Source organism: Panthera leo, chromosome A2 (genome assembly GCF_018350215.1).
Source record: "Panthera leo isolate Ple1 chromosome A2, P.leo_Ple1_pat1.1, whole genome shotgun sequence".
Classification (NCBI taxonomy): Eukaryota; Metazoa; Chordata; class Mammalia; order Carnivora; family Felidae; genus Panthera; species Panthera leo.
The window spans coordinates 101,576,949-101,590,819 of record NC_056680.1 but is presented as its reverse complement, the minus strand read 5'-3'; the positions used below and the strand labels follow the sequence as shown (position 1 = coordinate 101,590,819).

General features: G+C 32.0%; 1 long non-coding RNA gene across 1 annotated transcript in view; it reads right to left on the bottom strand.

Moving 5' to 3' along the window:
• Positions 1–5,221: 5,221 nt before the first annotated feature.
• The window catches only part of LOC122208139, a 49,404-nt gene continuing 40,754 nt past the window's right edge, over positions 5,222–13,871 (bottom strand). Inside the window, exon 3 of the long non-coding RNA XR_006197125.1 lies at positions 5,222–5,337. This is a non-coding gene — a long non-coding RNA (uncharacterized LOC122208139). The remainder of the gene's footprint in view (positions 5,338–13,871) is intronic.

Below are 13,871 nucleotides of genomic sequence, written 5' to 3'. Positions count from 1 at the left end.
TAAACATATATGCATGCATGGAAATGATAATCACCAAAATAAGGATAGATGTTATATCTAGGAAGGATAAAGTGGAAATGGGAGAAAAATAATTTGCGATATTTTAAGTAATTAAAATGGAAAATATGTTGAGTTATAAAGATTTGAAAACCTGAGTTGTGTGTACACAGGAATTATCATGTGCACATAATTCTTCTATGTATTTGAATTTTTTCATTAAAAAATTCATATAAATAAAGGATGAAATTGTCCTCCAATCCACCAATTCCAGATTGAGTAATGTGGACCTATTCTCTTGAATATCTTTGAAGGCATTTGAGAGCTAAAAACAAGGAAAGGAAAGGAGGTATACACTGCTGGCCTAAATCCAGAGGACAGCAGAGCTCAGGCAAGAGAAGTGAAGAGGTCTGCTTTTTTCCCTGGAGATATTTATAGGGTGAATATGGATATGGTAGATATGGATAGGGTGGCTGAAAGGTTGAACTTTCTAATATTTTAAAAATTTTTGTATAGAATTAATTTCAAACTAACATAAAGGGTTCAAGAATAAAAATATTCAGTACATACTCCTAAGCACTTTATACCAATTCAGTTATTGTTAATAATTTATGCTATTTTCATACATACCTAATTTTTATTTTTTGAAACATTTGCATATAGGTCAATATATTATGGTTCTTTATCCCTAAATACTTTAGCCTACAAGTATGACCATTCTTTTAGATAATGGCAGTATGGTTAACAATTTCAGTACATTCAACATCAACACAATATTTTGACCAATTTTATCAAATGACAAAATAAAACCATTTATAACATTGCCCCCTCCAATACAATATCTCATCTAAAGTCAACTTTTTAATTATTTGCCAAGTCTCTATAGCCTCCTTTAATATGGAACATTTTTACAGCCTTTAACTATTATGATATTAATAACTTCAAATAGTGCAGTAACACCCTTTAAATAGAACTATCCTTGTTTTTTTCTGATATTTCCTCATTAAATTCTCAGTCAAAATACAATATAAGCATCTTAATGTCTTCTGCAGTGTATCACATCTGGAAATTATGATGTCCCATTCATGTGCCCTTCATTGGTAACACCAATTTTCTCCCTCTGAGTATTGTCTGACTGTTCCACTGTACAATGATTATATTCCCTTGCAACCAATAAGAAACCTGACATTTTAAAGCCCAACAAATATACCATTACTTATCAAATTTTTCTCCTAAACTTAATATCTATATTAAGATGATCCTTGCCTAATTCAATCCTCATATGATACTTGAAAATTACTTATCTTCCAACTCCAGTACTCTGAATTTAGCACACATACATGGCATTCTACTGTAAGCAATAGTCCAATTTTATGCCTTGTTAATTTTATGCATTAATGGTTATTTATATGTATTTATTGTTGATACAGATTCATGAATCTCTACATCTGCAATGGTTTATAATTAATTTTTGTATTTCATTACTTTTGTGTTCAAATTGCCTAATATTTGACCAGTGGGAGCCTCTTTGAGATGGCTTCTTTATATATTTTATAATTCACCATCATTTATTTTTAGCAATTCCTTACTTTTCCTGCACAACAAAATATTCCAAGCTCATTCTGTATCTTGTTCCAGCCTTGGAATCAGCCAGATTTGGGGGGATTATTGGTTTCAGCAATACTTTCAACTGTATTATGGGAGTATAACAGAGACTGGAAACCAGAGCTTAGTAAGAGAAGTGGCTCTGCTTAAATGCTCACTTTGGAACAGAGCCTTAAAAAAATGTATGGTAAGAATAAGGTCAACTTAAAGCAAATAGTCAACTGCAGTGCAACTTCAAATCATCTCATTCTCTCAAATTGGATTAACATGATACCAGCCTGCTAATGCCCAATTCCCTTCCAGAATCACACACAGAACTTAGAGAAAGGTAATATCATCCTAATTATCAAATTACTTCCAAAAATACATCTAGAATACCATTAAGAAATAACTAGGCACATAAAGAGAGGAAAACATGGTGATAATAAAGAGACACAACAGATGGTAGAAAGGGATACACAGAAGTTCAAATTCTTGGCATTAGCTAACTTTTAAAAGGTTGTGCTTAAAATATTTGAAGAGGAGAGGCACCTGAGTGGCTCAGTCAGTTAAGCGTCTGACTTTGGCTCAGGTCATGATCCCACAGTTCAGAGTTCAAGCCCATGTCAGGTTCTATGCTGACAGCCGGGAGCCTGCTTAGGATTTTGTGTCCCTCTCTCTCTGCCCCTGCCCTCTGCTTGTGCGCTCTCTCTCTCGCAAAACTAAATAAACTTTTTTTAATTTGAAGAGGAAAAAGTTAATATTGAGAATTTCAGCAAAAAACGGAATACAATATGTAATAAACAAAGATATAAAGCTGAAAATGAATAAGTAAAATTAACACAATTTATGGCTTATCTTAATTTTAACAGAAGTGAGACAGGGATGCTTGATATCACCATTTCTATTAAACGTTATTATATGACCTAGCATATGTGGTAAAGCAAGAAAAATATTGAAAAGTTGAAAAAAAAGACTGGGAAGAAAAATAATACTTACATTAGTTTTAAATAATATTGTTATCTACAGGAAAATATCAAAAGTAGATATATATAAGGTATTAAAATTAATAATTTTAGTAGGGTTTTTGGATATGAGCTCAATGAACACAAATAAATGCATTCTTGTATACTAGAAACAAGAAGATAGGAATTTAAAAACTGAAATTCATTTATTACATTAGAAACATTACTGTCCACGAATAAATCTAACAAAGAGTGTACATGACTTCTATGTAGAAAACTTATAAAGTATTATTAAAAATTTTTTAAGGCTTGTATAAATGGAGGAATATGACATGTTTATGGTTCAGAAAACTTAGTATTGTACGCATGTAAATTCTCTACAAACTGATGCTTAATAATATCTCATTAAACTTTTAGCTTGGCAAGGTGATTATAATGTTTATATGTAAATATGAGAATCAAGAATAGACTAGCACTCTTGAAAAATAAAAGTGTAAAGACTTCTTTTACAAGATTTTAAGACTTCTGAGTCACTTATTAGGATAGTATAATGTTAGCACAAATATACACAAATGTACCAATGGAATAGCATGGAGTACCTAGAGACAGATATATGGGCACATAATTTGTGATAATAATGGTAGTGTACATGAAAAAGAAAAGAGAGCTACTTTATTAAATGGGGGTGGCTCAATTAAATATCCTTGTGGAGAAATACAGAACTTGATTCTTACATATAACCAGATACAATCATTTCCAGGTAGATTATAGATCATAATGAGAAAGGAAGAGTGATATACTTTCTAAAAAAAATAACAAAAGATAATATTTTCACATTTTTCATGTTAAGGAGAGATTCCTTAAATAAGATACAGGAAATAATAACCACAAAGGCAAAACCTTGATAAATTTCACAACATTTAAATAAAGAAATAATTTTCATGAAAAGACATAATTTTGAGAGAGTTAAAGGCAAGTCACATACTCAGAGGAGATATTTATAATATATTTAATTAAAATTCATTGATATTTAGAAAATTCCTTCAAATTTTTATGAAAAAGGGAGTCAATCCAAAAAAAAAAAGAATGATTTTTGAACACAAACTTTAAAAGAGAGGGTTGTCAAGTGACCTACAAGCTCATGAAAAGTAGTTTGACCTTATTAATAATCAAGGAAATAAAAATTAGAACCACAATGATACAGATTCTATGTCCAACAGGATAGATAAAATATATATGTATTGACTGACCATCACAAAGATGTGGAGATATTAGAACTCTTGCACACTGCTAGTAGCAGTAGCCCTTTAGAAACCACTTTAAAAGGATTTTGGCACCAATCACATAAAGTCAATGAATATCTTATGATTTATTAGTTGTACTCCTAGCTAAATTTATGCACATTTGTGGCAAATGACATGTTTCTGTGTTAAGAATGCCATTGTAGCACTGAATGCCATTGTAGAGTTATTTATAGTTTCCCAAAGCTCAAGCAACCCAATGTCCATTAATAATGAACTATGGCATATTTATACAATGGAATATTATACAACTAAATGAATGCGTAACACATTTCTACATAAATTAACCTGATGAAATCTAAAAACACAATGCTGCATGAATAAAACTAGAAAAAAAAAGAACACAAACGGCATGCTTTTCTTTACATAAAACTTAAACAAGTAGTGCTGCAAGTTATATGTAAAACTGTCACAAATATGTGTAAAACTGTAAAAACAGTAATATATGACAAGGAAACAATTACCATACAACAAAGATAGTGGTTATTTTGAAAGGGAGAAACTATCTAGTTATTAAGAAAAGATAGTATTCTATTTCTCGACCAACTGAAAGTTATATTGATATATGTGTTGTTATATATCTTTGTTTATTTGTACTTTCCTATTTTTCTTCCATATTTTAAGAAAATTAAAATTAAAAGATGGCATAGAAAAAATATCTGTTCAAAACCTTTCTGCTTTATTCTATACACCCAGTGGGAAATGACTTACTTGAAAATGACTTAAATGACTTAAAATCTCTCTAAATCTCTTCAAGCACGACCATCTTTGTTTTTCAACAACACTTGCCTACACTTCCATGGAAAGCACATCCAATATAAACTCTAGCCAGGACAAATGACTAGAGAAAACCAGGCTATATCTGTTTCCACCATTATTACAGAATTGCAGACTGGAGGGTGGCTAGAAATGTAACTGGAAAAGTAAACAAGGGTTAGATTACAGAAGGGGTTTTTTTTTAATTTATTTTTTTATTTTTTCAAATTTTTTTGCCAAGAATATAAGGACAAACTCTATGTTCACCTTGCCCACATGCCAACCCTGGAATATAGCAACTATTGCTGAAGAAAAGAATGAATAAATGTTTTTGAACTTTAAAAAATTATGGATTTTATCAACTTACCTCAATGACGGTCTTACAGAGGCTAAAATAAAGGAATACAAATAAATGCACCAGCATGATTCATGATATATAGTATATCCAAAGCACATTATTTTAAGTCTTTGAGCAACTTATTTCTATTTAGGCCATAACTCTAGCTTTAGTAAAATGTGAAGAAATTGTCTTAATGTGCTAGGGTTGCCTTATAAAATACCACAGATTGAGTGACTTAAATAAAGAAATTTATTTTCTTACAGTTTTGGAGGCTGGAGTCCACGATCAAGGAACTGGTAGGGTTGGTTTCTCTCTTTGGCTTACAGATGACTGAATTCTGTGTTCTCATATGGTCTTTTCTCTGTGGGCACATACCCCTGGCGTCTTTCTTTTCCTATAAGAACCAGTCACATTGGATTAGCACACTGCCATTATGACCTCATTTAACCTTAATTCCCTCTTTAAAATACCTTATCTCCACATATAGTCACATAGTGGTTAAGGTTTCAGTATATGAATTTGGGGGGGACATGATTCAGTCAATCATGGGGACTAAATTAACTTGAAACTTTCCTCCAGCTATAATTTCCAAAGAATCTTTAAAATAGATAACCATAGAGCCACACAGCCTTGAAAAAATAGTGTGGAAAGAAATATATCTGTCGTCATGTGTGTGTATGTGTGTTTGTGTGTGTATGTATATATATGTATATATATATGTGTGTGTGTGTGTGTGTTATAAAACACTCTCCAAATCAAACTTCAGTTTATAGATTCACATATTATTTAGTATCTCTAATCTCTGGCTTTTGTTATTACCAGAGAATTTTTAATAAAGGACTGCATGCATTGAGTTCTATGATAGGCTGAAGACAGTTTTTTGGTTGTTTTGTTTTGTTTTGTTTTTATGTGGACCATGCATATAATCCTTAGGGAAGGAGGAAGAGAAAAAAAATGTGAAGGATATGAAGACTAAGAGAAAAATGGATTGGTCTGCAGATACTTCCTAGCAAGGGAACAGTCTTCAAAACATATAAACACAGCTTAACCGTGTACAGAGACATGGCAAATCACTCTCTTTTTCTTCCTGTCCCAATCCACTAAACCAGATATGAGGTTCTGCCTCTTAAGAGCTCTGTGATATAAAACCATTTTAATAAGCTCTGCTGAAATCCTATTTCTTCTACAAAATGGAAATAAGTACATTTAACCTGAAGAAAAGTTGGGGAGATTGAATGCAACAATGTATATCAAAGACCTGGAATATTATAGCACGTGGAGTTCTTAATGATCTTACCCTGAAGTTTTAGTAAAAGTCTTGTATAATTTTCATAAACTAATTGGGTTTTCATTGGAAACCAATTCTAGTGTCATTGTGACATGTTTGCAATATTACTCTGCCCTATAAACAGTGATTAATAGTCATAGATAACTTCATACCTGATGCTATTTCTTTCTCATCAACTATGGGAGAGCATCTTTTCATCCAGTGAGAAAGCATCACAGGGGTAAGATACATAAAATTTTCATCGTTACTATGTTCGATGCTACTTTGCTTTTAAATAAATGCATTATTTTAGTTATTTTTAAGTCATCCTTTTATTTTCATACTCAAAGGATAGGGATAAAGATAGATTTTTATGTTTTTAATCTATTTCATAAAGTTACATACGTTAACCACTTGCCCTTCCTCATTAAGGAAACCAACTAAACCATAAATTCGTTAAAATATGCCAGCTATGCCGTGAAGTCTCTCAATAATGCCGAAAAGGAAAACATAAATGTTTGGATCAAAATAGAGACTGAGGTCTGAAGGAGAGGTTAAAATTTATTTATGAAGAGAGAATCCATGACTACTGGAAGTAATTTTCCTTTGTGGGGCTTGATAGCTCAATTCAACCTAATTTGGAAGGTACAGTAGTCCCCTTGGCCAAGATCCCCAATGGATGCCTTGAAACCATAGGTGGTATTACTACACCCTATGTAAACTATGTTTTTTCCTATACATACATACCTGTGATAAAGTTTAATTTATAAATAGGCACAGTAAGAGATTAACAACAATAAGTATTAACAGAACAATTTTAACCATATACTGTAATAAAAGTAATGTGAATGTGGTCTCTCTTCTCAAAAATCTTATTGCACTGTACTCACCCTTTTTGTGATAATGTGAAAGATAAAATGCCTGCATGATGAGGTGAAATGAGGTGAATGAAGTAGGCATTGTGTTGTAGCATTAGCTACCATCGATTTTCTGAGGATACATTAGAAAGGAGGATCATTTGCTTCTGGACCACAGTAGTCTCTCATTGAAGCCATGGAAAGTACAACTTTGGATAGGGGTTTGAAGGGGAATAGTTTTGTGAAAGATACTCTTTAATGGGACACAAGCCATTGCTGAACAGAGTGATGCCTTTATGACATAGCAAGAATTATTTTACAATGTGTATAGTGGATATGTCTCATTCTAGTCCGCATGTAATGATACGTTTGTTGCTATCCTGTTGTGATGATTAAGTTTTAAAAAGGTGTTTAAATGAAAGCCTAACTAACCAGAAGTTTAGCTCATATCCCTGTTATTGAGGAAGGAATAACTTTGTCACTCTGTTGCATTCAGTACAGATTTTATTTTTAATTCCACAGTGACTTTAGTTAAACCTTAATTACTCTCACCTTCATTAAAAATAGAAAAAAAAAAGCTAGTATTGATCTTTGCATTTATGTTTAAGAGTGAGCTAGGGAGATAATTTATATAGTACAGTCCTTAAGAGCTTCATTCAGTAGTGAGAGCCTGGGTTCCAAGCCTGTTTCTCCCACTTGCTGGCCACATGCCCTTGTGAAAGATGCTTATTCAATCTCTGCCTCAGGGACATTCTCAATAAAATGAGGCTAATAAAAGTACTAATCTCAAAGAGTTCTCATAAGTATTAAGTTAATTTATTTATAAAGCACATAGGCTAGACAGTGGTCCCTGGTATACTTTAATAAGCTTTTTTCTCTCAATTATAAACATTGAGTAATCAATACAGGCATGTTCCTAAAGAAATCAAAACATGTTTTATTAATAAAATGTAGTTTAGTTTTTAAAAATACCACTGATTATTTTCAATGCTTGATATGGTATTTGCATTAATAAATGTCTTTCATATTTTTGCAATGTTTATTATTCTAGACTCCAGAAGAGCTGTGTTTCGGAATTTGCCAAAGACAATCTACAACTGGGTATGAAATGACTGAACAACAGCAATCTTATTTGCTTGATTATTTAAATCACTAGAACCAGTTTAATTCAGCCACAATAAATAGTGTAAGTTGTTAATATAGTAGAAATGATTAATTAACTATAACAGTTTCTTTATGATTTACACATATTATAAGTAAAATCTGTCTTAATTGACTCAATTGTGCATATATAGAATTAATAAACAATAACCATGTATAGTCAGAATTCAAATAAAGTTACAAGCTTTGTGTCAAGCTTCTAGTATTCTTGTCTTGTTTTGTTTTCACCTCTTGTTCCTGAGAATAATAAAGGTTTTCACATTGTCAAGACTCAAATTCTTAAATTAAACCATATGCCCCCCTTTTTTTCTTATCTATAATGTTGTAAATTGCACCAAATTTATAAGTGAACTGAATGCAGTTGTATCATAGGGTTTCCACTTTGTGGAAATGACTTTTACCACTTAAATCTCACAAGTGCTGTTTGGAAACCCACACTTTCAATCTCATAAGCTGTTTTTTTTTTTTTTTTTCTTTTCTCCCCCCAGGTTTTAGAGCTCTTTTGTTTGGAAAACAAACTTTATAATAAAAAAGAAAAGCCTATAGTTGCCTTAGATTCTGTTTATAGTTTCTTTTCTTATACATTGGGATTTCTCAAATCAGGGGAAAATAAGAAAGGAAACAATGATAACTTTATTTACTGAGAAACTTGAGTCAAAAATATTAAAAGGAGACAAAATTTACCTAATATAGGTCATAGTGGATGGCCTAGTCAGTTCACTTGAAGGCATTTACCCATTATAAATGAAGAATATGCTCACAAAAAGACTTGCACATGAATGTTCATAGCAGCTTTGTTTATAAGAGCCAAAACAGAAAAAAAAAACAAACCCAAAATGCTCATAAATAGGTAAGTGGATAAACAACTTGTGGAATATATAAAATAAAATATAACTCAGCAATCAAAATAAACGACTGCTGCTACATCCAATAGCATGGATTCGTCTTGAGAAAGCTATTCTTTGTTAAAAGAGTTAAAAATAGTACATACAGTGTGAGCCTGCTCATTTAAAATTCTAGAAAATGCAAATTAATCTATAGTGACATAAACTAGATCAGAGGTTCCCTGTGAATGGGATGAGAAAGACAGGAAGGAGCAAGAGGAAGAGATTTCAGAAAGCACAGGGAAAATTTGGAGATAATGGATACGTTCATTATTTTAATTGTGGTGATAGTTTTATGGATGTATAAATATGTTAAAACTATTATATATTTCAAAAATGTGTAGTTTATAATATGTCAATTCTGCCTCAGTAAAGACATAAAAATTATATGGGAAAAGCAAAATTTACTAAAATTTACCTCTGTGCTTCAATCCACCTTTTTCTAAACTCATCATCTAAGATGGATATCAGAGTGGCCTCAGTGCTCCCAGTAGATTCTACTTGTCATCCTAGAATTGCTAACAGATCATTTGACTTGTGGCAGACTATGATTTTATATAGCAAAATAGGGAATGTCGAGACAGGAATTCATATCTAACCAGCTCTCACAAAATTTTAAAGGATGTTGGGAGAGAAAGAATAAAAGAAAAGTGAGCATGATCAATTTCTTAAGAAACCAACTGGATAGGTTAACATAGAAAAATCTTTTGGGGGCTTATCATAAGGGAATAAGTACAACAAGGGATAAGACTGGGTTTCTTTTAGGACCTTATTTCTTTCCACCAAAAATACCTCTTTGCTAAATAGTACAGGTATTTTATTTTGAACTGTATAAACTAGACCACATATTAATATAAAGCTCTTTGGTGATTGTGTTTCCCTATTAAGTTCTATCCTGCTAATAAAACAGGTATGTGCCTCATTGCAGGGTTATGAAGGCAGAGTTCAGACTTCTAAGTGATACTCTCCAAAACTCTCTACTATAATAATTTGGTTTTCTCTTGACTTCTCATTAACATATTCCAATTATTTGACAAATAATTTCATTAATTTAAACTCCATACTAGCCTTTGTTCACTATCAATTTGAAAGTAGGTACACAATTACTCAAACCTGTGTTAAAATAAGGATATGTGAATTATAAGGTGATCTAAAGAGTTTTGTTTAGTTTTATTTGAGTATAATACATATAACATAAAATTTATGCTTTTAGCCTTTTTAAGGGTATACCTTAGAATTTTTAAAAATATTAAATTGCTTTGAAATTGTTTATATCAGGAGTTGGCCAACTGTAGCTCATTAACCAAATCCAGCCAGTCATCTGTTTTTGAAAATATATCTTCATTGGAATACATTCATGCTCACTTTTACCTATATTTTACATGGCGACAGAGTCAAGAAGTTGCAACAGAGCCCTTCTAGGCTGGAAAACCAAAAATGTTTAATGTCTGGCTCTTTATTCTAAAAAACAAGCAAACAAACAAACAAATAACAACAACAAAAACTCGCCCATCCTTACTGTTAAGTAAATAAGTTATTGCTGCAACAAGAAAATTCAGAGTGCTACATTGATAGTCAAAAGACAGACTCTTAAGCCAGGTCTACCATTAACCGATTATGTCTATTGAAAAGCTCATCATATTTTTGTTCTCAGTCTCCTCAATTTGCATATGTTGGTTAATTTATACAATCCCTTCTAACCTGAAAATATATTCACTAAGGCATTTAATTCTCTAGTGGAGATTGTTAATACTTTTGACTCTACTCATAGTATCTTAATTCTTTCCTTCTCAAGTCTTTTGGAGATTGAAGAATGTATTCATTAATGAAAATTTCATAATGCAAACTAAACATTTAAATTATTCATTGAAGTTTACAATATCAGTGAGCTAAATACATAATGTTAAAATTCTAATATTCTATACTTAGCTTAATTTAAGAAAATGCTAATCATAGGTGTATTCCTATGCTTTCAAGAGCCCATCTCTTCACTCAAATACTATTTAGGAAAAAACAAAGATTTCTCATGTCTAATGTTTAGAATTACTTCAGATTATCACCCTAGCTCTGGATCTTTTCAAACCAAATGGTATTTAGTAGTTAATAGGCAAAATAAGTGAGTCTTATGAAACATGAGAACAAAAGGCTCTCTCAGTAAGAAAACAACATCGATACCACCTAAGGAAGATCATTATTAAAAAGGTTAAAAGAAATACAAAACTGGAAACCTGTAGCTGTTATTTTATTTCCATGTTCTATGCAAAGGAGAAGTATTTAAACCAAAAATGGAGGGGTGCCTGGGTAGCTCAGTCGGTTAAGCATCCAACTTTGGCTCAGGTCATGATCTCGCGGTTTGTGGGTTAGAGCCCCGCGTCAGGCTCTGTGGTGACAGCTCAGAGCCTGGAGCCTGGTTCAGATTCTGTGTCTCCCTCTCTCTCTGCCCCTCCTCTGCTCATGTTCTCTCTCTCTCTCATCTCTCTCTCAAAAACGAATAAACATTAAAAAATTAAAAAGAAAAAAAACAGTAATGGAACATTTATAGGCAAGATGAAACCACAATGAGCAGAGTAATGAGCCCAAAGTGTCTAGCATTTTAATTTAACTCAAGAGTCCAGTTATTGACATTTAAGATACTGAGTAAGTTCCAGGAGGAATCATAGAAATACTCTCGGCAATGGTGATTTCTCACATATCTTGGAAAAGAGGAGACACAAGATGGAAGAAGTTTAAATGTTCTGATTTGCAAGAAAAAACTAGAAAATTCCAGAAGTTGTCAACCAGAGAACTAGTTGTTTCTCCCTGTCAAAATGTAAAATGAATGAATGAATAACAGAGAAAATTCTGTATTTGTATTCTGTATTTCCATGTGCACCTAGGAAAGGATAAAGGAAACCATAATCTCTAAATTTCTCAAGAATATATTATGGTCAAATAACATCATATTCTAATTCACTGGAGTTATCAGAACAGGATAGCAAAGGACACTATGTTGCTTATATTAGAACCATTTAGACAAATATCTTAGCAGCAAAAGAATGCTTAATTAAAAGGCCTACAGAAATATACACAAACATCTCCAATACCTACAACTGCAACCTGCATATTCAACAACCAACATGAAAACAAGAAACACTGTAAAGGTTTAGAATAGCTGAGTAATCTGTTATTAACCAGAAAAAAATTTTAAACACTGTTCTTCCATTATATTTGTGAATACATGTGCATTTCTTTGAGTAATATAGAGACTATTATGGTATTGGTAATATATTAAAATGTCTTTAAAAATAAATTGCTATTGAGATAGATTGATTCTATTGGCCTAAAACATAAAAGTTACCCATAACAAAAGAAGACTTTTGAAGATATGAAAAGACTTATAAAACATTTAATAAAGCCATGTTATTTTACCAATTAAAGAGTAATGTTTTATAGGGTAAAGAAAGTTCTCCAAATTCCCATGGATAACAAGGCCAACTGGAGCCCCAATTCTATTCCATTTAATCCTTTATATTGAATTTGCTAGTTGGTTATCACTTCGAAACTACAGAACATCCTTACGTAAAAGAATCAAAATGAATTCTACATTCATTTGCTCTTTTTTCTATACCTTCACACGTTGCGGAGATTACATCAGTAAAAACAAATCTTCCCTCTTATACTACTCATTTTATAGTGTGTGGGGGGTGGTGGTGATGAATTTTCTAATTAGTCAATACTCTCATCACTAATGGTAACTAAACCCATACATATATGTCAGCAGAAAAAAATGACTAGAAAATTATGGGAAAGAGATACGACTTACAATGATTTAATTTTAAATTTTGGTCAATCACTAGACAGAAGATTGAGAGGATTATTCACCACTTATCAAAGTCTTAGAGGTTTTACTCTCAGGTGTTTTTATTTTTTTTAAGACTACTAAACACCGGAGCAAAATTAAAAACTAAAGTTAGAAAGTAATCAACACTGTGTTTTCTCTTTTAATTGAAAAAGCAAATGTAGTTCTGGTTCAGCAACTGTGGCTTAGAATTTCTTTTAATTCCTCTCCTACCCCTTTCTTTTCAACAGGGTTCTTCATTTAGCTGGTGGAGATAACTAGTAATGCAAGCTTGAGTTAACAAACAAAAAAGGCATTAATAAAAAAGCACTGCATCCTCATTTCTGATATCAGAAATATATTTTTTTCTTTATTCAAGTAAGAACAAAGGTCTTTACCCTTTCCAGAAATAGAGTCATTATAATCTATCTTTGTATATTCTTTAGGATTATGTATTTTTTTCGCAGTTCATTAGCTTCATAGTAAGTTTCCCTATTGTTTTATAATTATTCATTTCACTACAGAAAAATGTTTTATCTTGATAAATAGCCTTAAAAATTAAGCATTTTAAATATCTCGGGATTTTGCTCAGTATTTTTAGAGATAGTTTTCCTTTCTATCAATCAGCCTCCTATCCTTCTATCCCCACCAAAGGGAAAAAAAATATGGAGAAGAGATGCATGAAGGTCATCACTGAAGAGTCATAAACCATTGTGAATAATGTCAGAACTATAATTTAATTAGTGCCCCATCTGTCACTTTCTGTTTGACGAGCACTAAATGTCCAATTATCATTTAATATCTGCTCTAATCAGTTCTGGCAAATTTTGCAGGCACACAAGAGATGACATTAATAGATGAAAGTGAGGCTACTCTTGCCACATTATCAGAAAGAAATCTTGAACAGCACTGACTTACAATTGGGAAGGTAAGAATTTATTC